At 46.3% G+C, this 14,915-nt stretch overlaps 1 pseudogene; it reads right to left on the bottom strand.

Moving 5' to 3' along the window:
* Positions 1 to 1,543: 1,543 nt before the first annotated feature.
* Positions 1,544 to 2,547, bottom strand: LOC147985610 (uncharacterized; annotated as a pseudogene).
* Positions 2,548 to 14,915: the final 12,368 nt, after the last annotated feature.

Genomic DNA, 14,915 nt, shown 5'->3' with positions numbered 1-14,915 from the left:
TACATGGGTTGCACCTATGGAAAGATGACAAAACCCTTAACAAAACATATGTAGAACATCAGGGCATATCATGCACACATTAATCATGGCAAAAATGACAAAAAGCTAAATAGAGCAGCAGATCTGACAATTATCTCAAGTAGCCCTCTTCTAACAGCATTTCGGGCATCAATATGAACTCAAATGAAAATGATGCAATGGAATGAAATGATGTACTCTCTGAGATGAACATTTTGATATGATATATGCCCAAATCGGAGCTACGAATGCAAAGTTACGGGGCTAAGAACAAGAGCACATGGATCTGGAATTTCCGGGGACTTAGTGAAAAAAAACAACCTCTCCCAGATCTAGGGTTGGCACGGAATCTGAGGCATGGTCGGGGCGCTGTTCACCACGGAGTCGAGGTTGCCGGCGATGGCGTCGTGGTGGTCGGACTTGGCGGAATCTCGCCGGAGTTCGCGGGGAGGACGGCGGAGGGCGGCGGGATCGCCGGACATGGCGGCGGCGGCGGCTTGGACGACGGGGCAGCGCGTCGGGCGGCTCGCGGCGGCGGGGTCCCGCAGTGGCGCGGCGGCCGGTGGACGCCGGGGCGGCGGCGCAAAGAAGGAGGCGGCGGGGCGCGGCTGAGGAGGCGGCGGCCCGGTTGGCGGCGGCGAGGGCCCGCCCTGGGCCGAACGGGCCTCGGCGGCGGCGGCGGCTGCTGTGCCACGTGGCGGCGCCTGATAGGCGCGGGCGGGTGGCGGCGACTCCGGACGTGTCCGGCCGGACGATATTTGTCCGCCGGCGCGTGGAGACGATCGGGACTAGGGTTTAGAACGAGGGGGGGTCCGGATTTCGGGGAGAGGCCTTTATATAGGCATAGAGGAAGCTAGGAGAGTTCAAATGAGGTGCGGTTTTCGGCCACGCGATCGTGATCGAACGCTCTAGATGAAGGAGAGGGTTTTGGTGGGTTTTGGGCCAAATTGGAGGGGTGTTGGGCTGCAACACACAAGAGGCCTTTTCGGTCCCTCGGTTAACCGTTGGAGTATCAAACGAAGTCCAAATGATACGAAACTTGACAGGCGGTCTACCAGTAGTAAAACAAGGCCGCTTGGCAAGTCTTGGTCCAATCCGGAAATGTTTAATCCCCACACACGAAAGAAAGCTAGAAATGACCACCGGAGTAGAACGAAGCGCCGGAATGCAAAACGGGCAACGGGGAAAATGCTCGAATGCATGAGATGAAACACGTATGCAAATGCAATGCACATGATGACATGATATGAGATGCATGACAGCGACAACAACACACGGAGACAAAAACCCGAACCCGAGAAAAATAAAATAACTTAACGCCGGAAACGGCAAGAGTTGGAGTACAAATTGGGAAAGTTACATCCGGGGTGTTACAATAGGGGACATACTCTGTCATTGCAGTTCACACATATCTTACATAAACACATATATTCAGGCTGCCACTACACTAACTACTGCTGATCCCAAAAGACTAGTCTATGACCAAGGGGTCCCACGCCTAAGAGTCTGGCAGATTGGAACTTGATTAGGCGATGCCGCTGCCACCACCATAGTTGCTACCGCTGCCACTTCAATTGCTTCCGCCGCTGCCACTCGCGCCAAGTCCAAGTACTCTTGCATAGGTAGCAGTCTCCCTGTACTCCCTCGAGCTGACACTCATGTGAGGGTGGATAAAGTCAGGTTGGTGTGGTCGTGGGATAGGGAAGTGGTGTAGCTGCTGCTCTATATCTGGCTGTAGGGCTGGTTCTGGTTCAGCTATATGTTCAGGTAGTGGCTGGGGTGGTGCAGGTGGTACGTCTGGTTAGGGTGGAACTAGTGGCTCATCTGGGTTCTCTACTCCCTCAACTTCTTCCGGTTCCTCTAGTTCTACTTCATCTGGATCCTCCTCTTCTTCCTCTTGAACATCACCTGGTACTATTATAGGATTAAGAGGACCTCCCGGCATAGCATTTAGTGCTCCCTAAAGCATAATCCTATCATTTTCGCTCATCTGATAGCATTGATACCAGAATTGGGTTGCTTCCCGGTGTCTAATAAGCTCCTCCTTCATTGTATGATACTACATCATCGCATCAGCAATCATTGTCATACTAGAAGTGGTGCTAACTGTTGAAGCGGCAGGTGTAGGTTGTGCTGATGAAGACCCGACACCCAGGCTTGCTACTCTAGGTCCTTGCTGATGGTTTTCCCCAAAACTTCCAGAATCAAGTGCTGGCAAGTCACGGTATCCGATGGTGCGCAATTCTCTCCAAAGCGTGCTCACAGTCCATGCACAGCTTCCTTGGCAACCTCTTGCATTGGTAGGGTGTCATCGAAGGACCGCTGCATTGTGGAGAGCTCCGCGTAGAAGTCCATGTCTGATGGAACACCGTTGAGTACCACAACTACGCGTCCGTAGGAGTGTGTTCCATCATCTGGCATCTCTTCAAAGAATTGTGGACATGGTGCCCCAAGCTCCTGCATCATTTGCCAAAGTAGTAGGACATGCTGGCCACGAACCCTTGATGGTGGAATTCTAACTCGAACCATCCTGCAACAGGCTTGTAATTAGCATGGTAGTCATCTAAAGTTACTAGATAGAATAATATGATATGGAATTAATTAGTGGTGCATTATAGCAAGTATGGGTTCCAACTAAACTATTCCAACCATCTCTCACTATCTGTGTGGCCCTCGAAATCATTGCTCTGGTACCACCTGTGATGACCCGTGTCATTATTAATATAGATAATGACACTAGTCCTTGGATTATTTCTTGACAAAATCTTGTCTTGTCAAATAATAATTCATGTTAGAGATTTGCAACAAGGAATAGCTAGAGATGGTCATCTATATTACAATACCATGCCACGCAGGGCTGAAGTCTCAAGTAGGCTTCTCACATGTTCACCAAATTATTACATCTCCTAAAACTGGAGTTCCAACTAGCGGTCCAAGATTTGATTGTGATAAAATAGTTCTTGGATTACATAGATAGATCATAGTTACTTATTCATCCCAGCCCCCATATGTAGCATCCAGATCGTACATGGCACTGGATGGATCCACATCTATGTCCCCTGTGTAGTTGTATCCATCACCATTGCTCTCCTCACTTGGTCCAGTAGGATTCTCATACAAGCTTTGCACCAGGAAAGAGACGATTAATAGCAAGAGTGAGTACAAAGTACTCAGCAATCTCAAATAGCAAAATGCACACTCAAGATAGCTCAATATAAATCAACAAGTCCTACCTCAACTCAACTCCTGTAAAATAAATAAATAAATAAATAAATTTTTTTTGCAGAAAGTTTATTTCAATTTATAAAAAAACTATCAAACACTCGTATTGCGAGATAGACCACCAATAGGTCCCCGTAGTCCCCAATCCAAGAGACTGGCATGAATTCATGTTTTACTTTAACTCTGCAGAGTTTGTATCACTTTACCCATAGAGCTCGAAACCATAATTGCCATCTGCATTTCCTTAGATGCGAGACATGGTTCAGAACATAAAACTTGTTTCCATTATGTATATTATATCTCCACCCGGCTAGTGGTCACTAGCTGTTGTGTCGGGTTTCGGAACCCGCACTCCACCAACGCTGAATATATAGCGCTTGCTAATGCACTCATCCGGCATTAGCGTGGGAACTCATCGCCCATCCTACTACTACTTACCCATGTCAAGAGTATAATAACTTGATGGCGTTTGGCTCAACTCGTCATAGATGAGACCATGGTTGATACGGTTGTAGTATGGCACATAAAATGAGTGAAAGTTTTTAATCTTAATATACTAGCCATATGTAGAGGGCCCCACCTTCCCGTATGTCCATCTAGGGCACCCTCTACCCACCGAATAATTATAAAATAAATAAATCAATGGATTAGCTGCTCCATCAGCTAACCCAACTATATGTCAACAGTCACTCCACACAATTTATTACCAAACCATTTTATGCAAGTTGATGATAAGATAGTAGAGAATAGTGTTTTTTTCTTCAAAAATAGTTCTACTCAGCCTGATCAAGGAGAGCTTGCCTGAGTTTTCGTACTCAGATCCTGACTCAATTTGCTTCTGTAGCGCCTCCTTCTCCGGACTGTACTCGCTTCCTGCAGTTTGGCAAATATATATTTCGAGACTAAGTCGAGTGAACACGAGGGAAATCAAATTATACGTTGGTGTAGTGTGTTCATCCTACAGTCGGACATAATTATTTCTTTTATTACCTATTTTTCCTTTTTTACTAAGATTGCATTAGTAGGTGGATTTAGAATAGATAATTATTAGATGTGCACCTGGGTAATTACCACTACTAGAAACCTCCACGTGCCCTCTCCCTTTCTCAATTTCCAAGTCTCTCTCTCTCCTCTACTAGTCCTCCATCGAACACAACACACACCAATACTAGTCCACCAAGAACAGAACACACGCACATGTCTTCTCTCCCTCCTATTCCTCTGCTCCTAACCTAGCCAGATCGGCCACGCCACCAGCGATGGGAACATGCTGCTCCGCCACTGTCGGACCTCTCTCTCTCCCCTGATCCAAATCCCTAATCTCTAATCCCCTCTCAGATTTGACTTGGAGGTTAGGTTCTTGTTGTGCTGTGATTCATCTGCTCCAGATTGAAGCTACCGGTGTTGGTGTCTGCGGTGCCGCTGGGTGTTGCAGATAAGAGTTCAAAGGCCTGGCCATGGAGCAGATCGAGCATAAGTGCAGGTTAGTGATGCCCTTGTCCCCTCCCTAATTCTTTCTTTTTTATGCTCAAGTTCTCAGATTTGGTAAATTAATTTAGTCTCATGTGCATGTGTGTGTACTGAATCAGTTCTATTGTGCAAGATGTTGGTGTACTAATGTTGTACGTTATCTTGCTCCATTTTATTTTACTTGATTAAGGCATTATACATGATTTCTTGTACTATTGATTTTAAGATCTGTGATAGATGATACTACTGGAATGATTTAGCTTTTGTGTGCATCTGTGAAGAACTAGTGAGGAATATTGTGGGTGCATCTGGGTTGGGCTTCTTTTGTGAGTGTGAGTGCTAAAGGAATGACAGAAGAAGAACTCACCTTTCTTCTTTTGCCTTCTCTGTTGTTCCTACTAGTGCTGCTCCTACTTCTAGATCCCAGTCCAGTAGGCTAACTTCTTGCTCTAGCCTTCTCCTTCGATCTACTATGATTTCTCTGGTCACTATCTCTACGTATTGTTTTTGGATCTTTGTTGGTTGCAGATAGAAAGATGAAGACAATGGGAGGAAGACAAGCTATTGGTTTGGCTATTTGGGGAAGAATGGAGATGTGTGAAGTCTTGGCAATGGCTTGCTCTGCTCTCTCTTCTTTTAATATCAGAAAACCATCTTCCTTGGCTGGTATGGCTGCCCATCCCCTTCTCCATTGTTCTCACAGGTGCTAGCTTCTAATTGGCTGAAGGTTGAAGCCCATACATAGACTATACTGCTGGCCCATTGACTATTAATCTATTGTGCACGTGAGAGTGGTGGTCAGTGTGTGTCTCAAATGTGTCCTGCTATTCTGGTTGACCCAGAGATATTTTTAGGTTGGTCTAAGTTTGTTTGGCATTGTTGTATAGATTAGCATAGTCTAGTCTCCCTCCATTTTCTTTTTCCAAAGATTTGTAATACACTTGTACAGCTGTACTGTTTGAGGTGTATGAATATAAATATATATTTGAGTGGTTATTCTTGTTGAAGAAATCTGAGATGTATTTTCTTAATATATTCTACATAATTATCAAGTTAAGTGTGGAATAACTATGTGAAAAGAAATATGGGTCGTTACATAGATTGATCTTTCTTGCAATGGGAGAAGTGCTTAACTTTGGGTTCAATCTTGCGGTGTCTTTTCCCAGTGACAGCAGGGGCAGCAAGGCACGTATTGTATTGTTGCCATCGAGGATAAAAAGATGGGGTTTATATCATATTCCTTGAGTTTATCCCTCTACATCATGTCATCTTGTCTAATGCGTTACTTTGTTCTTATGAACTTAATACTCTAGATGCATGCTGGATAGCAGCCGATGTGTGCAGTAATAGTAGTAGATGCAGAATCGTTTCGGTCTACTTGTCGCGGACGTGATGCCTATATACATGATCATGCCTAGATATTCTCGTAATTATTCGCTTTTCTAGCAATTGCTTGACAGTAATTTGTTCGCCCACCGTAGAATTTGCTATCTTGAGAGAAGCCACTAGTGAAACCTATGGCCCCCAGGTCTATCTTCCGTCATATTATTTTCATATCTATTTGATATTTCTATCATAGTTTATTTTGCAATCTTTACTTTCCAATCTATATCATAAAAATACCAAAAATATTTATCTTATTATCTCTATCATATCTCACATTCGTAAGTGTCCATGAAGGGATTGACAACCCCTTTATCGCGTTGGTTGCGAGGTTCTTGTTTGTTTGTGCAGATACTAGGTGACTTGCGTGTTACCTCCTACTGGATTGATACCTTGGTTCTCAAACACCGAGGGAAATACTTACTCTACTTTGCTGCATCACCCTTTCCTCTTCAAGGGAAAACCAATGCATGCTCAAGAGGTAGCAAGAAGGATTTCTGGCGTCGTTGTCGAGGAGGTTGCACCAAGTCAAGTCAAAGACTTGATCTACCAGCAAATAGTCATTTTTGGCGCCGCCTATGCACAAGTCAAGACATACCAAATACCCACCACAAACTCTTATCCCTCGCATTACATTATTTGCCATTTGCCTCTTGTTTTTCTCTCCCCCACTTCTAAAATGATTTTTGAAAACCTTTGCCCTTTCTTTGCCTTCTCCCCTATGTATCTTTGTTTTTGTTTCCATGTGCCTTCTATTTGCTTGCATCTTTGCTTGCTAAAAATCTATTGATATGGATCCACTTAAAGTGTTCTACTTGGATCATCTTCGATTCTTATGCGCTCATGCTGAAACCCCAGCTAGCCTAGTTGATGGGAAATCTTTAGATGAGCATGCTCATTTTGTGTGTCACCATTTTTCTGAAAAAGGGAGACTCTTATGGAATCAAATAAATAGATTGTTGTGTTATGCTTGGAATCTTTGTAAAATTTATGATTTTACTTGTTGCTCTAAGAACCCTAAAAAACACCTCCCCTACCTATGTGAGTTTAATGACAATGAAATCTTATCTTCTTATGCAAAGGGTATTTATAGTTACTACGGTTTTAAACAAATTGAAGAATTTGTTGCTTTTAAGGGTGCTTATGAAGTTGCTTGTTTTATTGAAAATTATGATATTACTCTCTACGAATCTGAAAGTTTTGACATACTTAAATATTGCTATGAAAACTATGCTCATAATGTCTATGTCAAAGAATTTATTCATAGAATGGCCGTTGTTTCGGAAGAAAATAATGATATGCATGAATCTATAGATAATTGTGATTCCGATGATTTGATTGAAATATCCCTTGATGAACATGATGCTTACTATTCTTGTGGCCATGATGCCAATATTTATGAAGATGAATTTGCTATAGTTCCTTATGTTAAACATGAGATCGTTGCTATTGCACCCATACTTGATAGTTCCTTCGATGAAAAGCATGATTGCAATGATGTTATCATAAATTCTCTTAAGGTAAATTGTGTTAATGATATGCAAAACCTCGAGCTTGGGGATGCTAGTTTTGCTATGACTACTATTTATTGCAATGATCATGGTTGGGGTGATTCTTCTTTTGATCTTGAAAATTTATTTAAGCCCCATGATGAATATGACATTGATAATAATGTTTGCAATAATATTGAAAGTGGGTTTGGAAGAGTGTCAACTTTAGATCCCACATATTTGGAGAATGTTCAATCTTATGAAGTTTTTCATAAAAGTGGGTTTGGAGAGGTCATGACTTTAGTTAATATTAATCCCACTATTTTGGAAGAGTGTCAACTTTGCATACATGTGGATCGTGTTAAGAATATGTTTTGTGATAGCTATATTGTTGAATTTGCTTATGATCCTACATATAATTATTATGAGAGAGAAAATATGGTTGTAGAAATTTTCATGTTACTAAATTACTGTGACGCCCCCGATTCAATCGTACACTAATCATACACGCAAACATGTACGATCAAGATCAGGGACTCACGGGAAGATATCACAACACAACTCTACAAATAAAATAAGTCATACAAGCATCATATTACAAGCCAGGGGCCTCGAGGGCTCGAATACAAGAGCTCGATCATAGACGAGTCAGCGGAAGCAACAATATCTGAGTACAGACATAAGTTAAACAAGTTTGCCTTAAGAAGGCTAGCACAAACTGGGATACAGATCGAAAGAGGCGCAGGCCTCCTGCCTGGGATCCTCCAAAACTACTCCTGGTCGTCGTCAGCGGCATGCATGTAGTAGTAGGCCCCTCCAGTGTAGTAGGAGTCGTCGTCGACGGTGGCGTCTGGCTCCTGGACTTCATCGTTTGGTCGCAGCAATCGAGTATAGAAAGGGGAAAAGAGGGAGCAAAGCAACTGTGAGTACTCATCCGAAGTACTCGCAAGCAAGGAGCTACACTACATATGTATGCATTGGTATAAAATGGAAAAGGGGTATCATATGTGGACTGAACTGCAGAATGCCGGAATAAGAGGGGGATAGCTAGTCCTATCGAAGACTACGCTTCTGGTAACCTCCAGCTTGCAGCAGAAGAAGAGAGTAGATGGTAAGTTCACCAAGTAGCATCGCATAGCATAATCCTAACCGATGATCCTCCCCTCGTCGCCCTGTGAGAGAGCGATCACCGGGTTGTATCTGGCACTTGAAATGGTGTATTTTATTAAGTATCCGGTTCTAGTTGTCATAAGGCCAAGGTACAACTCCAAGTCGTCCTGTTACCGAAGATCACGGCTATTCGAATAGATTAACTTCCCTGCAGGGGTGCACCACATTTCCCACCATGCTCGATCCCCTTTGTCCGGACACACTTTTCTGGGTCATGCCCGGCCTCAAAGATCAACACGTCGCAGCCCTACCTAGGCACAACAGAGAGGTCAGCACTCCGGTCTATATCCTATGCGCGCAGGGGTCTGGGCCCATAGCCTGTTGCACACCTGCACATTGCGTGGGCGGCCGGAGAGCAGACCTAGCAACCTCCATTACAAAGGAAGTTGTGTTACGCGGTCCAACCCAGCGCGCGCCGCTCAGTCGCCGACGTCACGAAGGCTTCGGCTGATACCACGACATCGAGTGCCCATAACTGTTCCCGCGTAGTTGGTTAGTGCGTATAGGCCAGTAGCCAGACTCAGATAAAATACCCAGATCTCGTTAAGCGTGTTATTTTGAAGTAACCGCGAACGCCAACCAAGGCCAGGCCCACCTCTCACCTAGGTGGTCTCTGCCTGCCCTATCACTCCGTCACAAAGTAATAGTCGGGGGCCGTCGGGAACCTAGGCCCACCACTACCTGGGTGGAACCACCTGGCCCTTCAGCCCCCAACATCGGAATCACTTGCGGGTACTCAACGAGCCGACCCGACTTTAGTCACAACATGTATAGTATGTATGTACAGTATATACCCGTGATCAACACCCGGCGTGATCACGGCCCGATAGTATAGCATGGCAGACTGACAAGAATGTAGGGCCACTGATGATAATCTAGCATCCAATACTAAGCACTTAGGATTGCAGGTAAGGTATCAACAGTTGTAGCAACAATGACAGGCTATGCATCAGAATAGGATTAATGGAAAGCGGTAACATGCTACACTACTCTAATGCAAGCAGTACAGAGAAGAGTAGGCAATATCTGGTGATCAAGGGGGGGGGCTTGCCTGGTTGCTCTGGCAAGAAAGAGGGGTCGTCAACAGCGTAGTCGATCGGGGCACCAGCAGCAGCGTCAGCCTCGTAGTCTACCGGAGAGAAGAGGAGGAAGAAACATTGAATACAATGCAAACAGATGCATACCGATGCATGACATGATAAGTAGCAGTGTAGGGGTGCCCTAATGCGGTATGAGGTGGTACCGGTGAAGGGGGAAAACATCCGGGAAACTATCCCCAGTGTTTTGCGTTTTCGGATAAATGAATCGGAGCGGGAAAGTTGCGTGTTCGCTATGCTAGGGACGCGTGGTGGACGAACGAGCTGCGTGTCTTGATTCGTCTCGTCGTTCTGAGCAACTTTCATGTAGAAAACATTTTCATGTGAGCTACGGTTTATTTTATATGATTTTCTAAAGTTTTAATCATTTTCTGATTTTAATTATTTATTTAAATCCAACATTATCCAGAACAGTGAATGATGACGCAGGCATGACACCAGAGTGATGTCAGTAGGTCAACTGGTTGGTTGACTAGTCAAACCAGACAGGTGGGTCCATGGGGACCCACATGTCATTGTCAGGGGCACTAACAGGGGGTTTAGGCTAACTAAATGGGTTAATTAGCGGGTGGGCCCAGCAGTCAGTGAGAAACTAATGTTTTAATTAATTAACTTAATTAATTAGAAATTTATCTATTTGTTTTTATTCGTTTATGGCGTGGGGCCCGCATGTCATAGACAGAGGAGCCATGTCAGCGCGGTTGACTTCGGTCAACATGGCCAGTTGGGGCCCCTAGGCCCACAGGCAACATCCCAGGGGTGGGCCCCTCCCAGGCCAGGTCAGCGCTAGCGCCGGAGTTGCCCGGGCGAGCCGAAATGCGGCGAAGGGCGCCGGCGAGCCCCGGGATTTCGCCATGGTGGCCCAAAACGGGCGCGGCGAGGCTCTCTAGAATGGCCTCTATGCGTCGCGTCCGATGGAGGGGAGCATGACGGCGGGCGTGGCCAGAATGGTCGCCGTCGACGACATCGGGCGAACACCGATGCCCGGTGAGTTCGAAGGCGAGGCCACGGGGTACATCATCGCGGAGCTCGAGGCTTTCGAAAGCAGAGACAACGCTGTGTCGAACGGTTCGAAACCGTGACCGAAGAGGCAGTGTAGCGACGGCGACGAGCGGCGTGGCGGATGCCGGCATTCGGTCGTGAGAGGGATTGGCGATGCGGCGCGGTAGCGAGCGAACTGAGAGGCTAGACGCGATGTATGTGAGGCGGCGAGTGCAATGGGCGCTGGCCCGTGACCATTTGGTCACCGGAGACTCGTCGGCGACGAGCTCCGCGGCACTGCGTTCGGGTGCGACGGCGACAGCTAGCTAGGGCGTGCGCGAGAGAGAGGGGAGGAAGCGGGGGCTCACCGAGCGGCACACACGGTGGCCCGTGGGGGGTTTAGTAGCTGCAGAGGCGTCGCCGGAGTTCGTGAAGAGTGGCGGTGAAGCTCGTCGGAGCAGAGGAGGAAGACGGCGACGTCGTGGCGTTGTAGTGGCTCTGATCTCCAACGGGGTGCACCAGTCGAAGCAGCGGATGATGGTGGCCCTTGGAGACACAGTGGGGCGGCGAGGTGGGCATGGTGGCCTCGGCTAGGCCGGAGCCATGGCGGCGGTGGCGCTCGGATGCGAAGGGGAAGGAGAAGCAGCGAGGCGGATCTGAGGGGAGGGGAGGCGCAGGGACCGAGAGGGAGAGCGGGGGCGAGTGGGAGATGGGATCAAGGGGGCGAGGGCATGGCGGCCCTATCTCCTCCCGGCGCCGGTGCCGGCGAGGTGGTTGGGCGGGAGCGCGCCCCTGTTCCGACCGGGTCGGGGGAACAGGGGAGGGGGACGAGGCAGGGGGCCTGGGCCGGCTGGCCTTTGCCCAGTTGGGCTGGCCAGCTGTTGCTAGCTGGGCCATGTGGCCCAGGGGGTTGGGGGGTTTCCTTTTCATTTCTCTTTTGTTTTGTTTTTTTGCTTTTATTTATTTTCTTTTCTGTTTTAAATCATTTTAAAATATTTAGGCAACTTCTAAAAATGGATTTTCTCCGCAATAATTACCAGTGCAATTTTTGGCACCCACCGAACATTTTTGTTTCAATGTTTGAAAATTTTATCGTTGACACTAATTTGAATTTGAATTTTGAAACGGTTTCGAATCATCGTAAGGTTAACAACAGTAACCGTGGTGACGTGGCACCATTAGCGTGGGATTACTGTAGCTTAATTACCCGGGCATTACAAAACTCCTACACTACAAGAAATCTCGTCCCAAGATTTAGGAGGTAGAAGGAAACAGTGTTGGGTATTCATCACGCAGGCGATCCTCACGTTCCCAAGTGGCTTCATCTTCAGAGTGATGTGACCACTGGACTTTGAGGAATTTGATCGCCTTCCGACGTGTGCGGCGTTCAGCTTGGTCAAGAATGCGGACCGGATACTCTTTATAGGAGAGGTCCTGTTGCAATTCGAGCACTTCATGAACCACTGCTCGGATTGGATCCTTGAAGCAACGGCAGAGCTGTGACACGTGGAACACATCGTGAATCTGAGAAAGGTTCGGCGGAAGCTCCAGTTGATATGCCACTTTTCCATGCCTTTCGAGAATAGTGAATGGGCCAATATAGCGAGGAGCTAGCTTGCCCTTGATCCCGAAGCGGTGGGCACCCTTCATTGGTGTAACTCGAAGATAAGCCTTTTCGCCAGGTTGATAGACCATGTCTTTGTGATGACGGTCATACTGACTCTTCTGACGCGATTGAGAAGTCTTAAGATTCTCGTGAATAATGCGGAATTGTTCTTCGGCTTGTTGGATAATATCCGAACCGAAGAGTGGACGTTCCCCAGTTTCTGACCAGTTCAAAGGGGTCCGACACTTTCGTCCATATAATACTTCGAAGGGGGGCATCTTCATACTAGCTTGATAGCTATTATTATAAGAGAACTCAGCATACGGAAGAGATTCCTCCCATTTCTTGCCGAAGGAAATTACATAAGCTCGAAGCATGTCCTCGAGAACTTGGTTGACACGTTCAACTTGACCTTGCGACTGAGGATGAAACGTAGTACTGAATGACAGATGAGTTCCCATAGCTTCTTGGAAACTTGCCCAAAATCTTGAAGTGAATAAGCTGCCACGGTCTGAACTCATAACCAGTGGAATACCGTGAAGTGAAACAATTCTGGACATGTAGAGAGTTGCAAGCTGACTAGCAGTGATTGTTTCTTTGACCGCCAGAAAATGTGAAACTTTAGAAAGGCGGTCAATGACGACAAGAATAGCATCATTACCTTTCTGCGATTTGGGAAATCCAGTGATGCAGTCCTTTTCAACATGGTCCCATTTCCATTCAGGAATAGAGATAGGTTGCAGAGTTCCAGCAGGCCTTTGATGCTCAACTTTGATTCGACGGCAAACGTCACACTCAGCAACATAACGAGCAATGTCTTGATTCATATTAGACCACCAGAATCTCTGCGATGTCTTGGTACATCTTTGTACTACCGGGATGAATAGACAAAGGCATATCATGAGATTCTTTCATAACCTTTTTAGTCTGATCCAGGTTTTTCCTCGAACATGGCACCACTAGGCGGCCTTTGAAGTACAAGGCGCCATCATCGGCGATAGTGAAGAATGAGGGCTTTCCTTCTGCAAGATGACGTTTAACCTTCTGTACTTCACAGTCATAACCTTGAATAGTCTTTATACCATCTACGAGATCTGGTACGACAGCCAGGGTATTTAGAGAACCCTTAGTAATAACACGAAGATTCATCTTTTTGGAACTCTGGGGGAGGGGGAGCGAGTGCACCAGGAGGAACAATATGAAGGTTCAGCTTTCTAAATTCTTTGATATGCGAGGGCTGAACTTTGTGAACCTGGAGGTGGTTGCAGTAAGACTTGCGGCTCAAGGCATCAGCCATTACATTAGCCTTGCCTGGGGTATAGGATATACCCATGTCAAAGTCTGCCACAATCTCCATCCATCTTTGCTGACGGAGGTTCAAGTCTGGTTGAGTAAACAGATACTTCAGACTTTGGTGGTCGGTGAAGATCTCGCAACGATTACCGAGAAGGTAATGTCGCCACTGCTTTAGTGCATGAATGACAGTAGAAAGCTCGAGGTCGTGAACTGGGTAGTTTTATTTGTGAGGGCATAGTTAACGAGAGGCATAAGCAATCACTCTGCGCTCTTGCATTAGGACACAGCCTAATCCCTGACGGGAAGCATCGCAGTAAATGACGAAGTCCTTCTTAGAATCAGGTGGAGCAAGCACTGGGGCAGAATTCAACTTGTCTTTGAGTGCCTGGAAGCTTTCCTAACACTTGTTTGTCCATTGGAACTTGACGCCCTTATGCAACAGGTTGGTCAGAGGCCTAGCGATCTTGGAGAAGTTCTCGATGAATCGACGGCAATAGCTGGCGAGACCGAGAAAACTTCGGACTTGCTTGACATTCTTCGGAGGAGTCCAATCGAGAATAGTCTGGACTCGTTCAGGGTTGAAGGCAATACCATCCTTGGAGATGACATGCCCAAGATAGGTTACTTCGGGGAGCCAGAATTCACACTTGGAATACTTAGCATAGAGTTGATGCTCTCGAAGCTTTTCCAACACAAGACGAAGATGTTCAGCATGTTCTTCTTTGTTCTTGGAAAATACAAGGATATCATCCAGATAAACCACGACGAACTTGTCGAGATAATCCATGAATATATAGTTCATCAGACGAGAGAAAGTGGCTGGAGCATTCGTTAAGCCGAATGACATGACGGTGTACTCGTATGATCCATACCGAGTCACGAAGGCGGTCTTTGGGATATCCTCTTCACGAACACGGATTTGGTGGTAACCCAACCTCAAATCGAGTTTGGAGAACACTGGTGAACTAGCTAGTTGATCATAAAGATCATGGATCCAAGGGAGGGGATATTTGTTCTGAATAGTGGCTTGGTTAATAGGACGATAGTCTTAGACTAATCGGTTTGTCCCATCCTTCTTCTTAACAAAGAGAGAAGGTGCTCCCCAAGGAGAGCAACTAGGGAGAATGAAACCTTTGCCAAGAGATTTTTTGATTTCCTCCTTAAGCTTAATGAGTTCATGCG

This window comes from Triticum urartu, chromosome 2A, assembly GCF_056163025.1.
Source record: "Triticum urartu cultivar PI428250 chromosome 2A, HENAU_Tu73, whole genome shotgun sequence".
Taxonomy (NCBI): Eukaryota; Viridiplantae; Streptophyta; class Magnoliopsida; order Poales; family Poaceae; genus Triticum; species Triticum urartu.
This window is presented reverse-complemented; position numbering and strand designations above follow the sequence as displayed.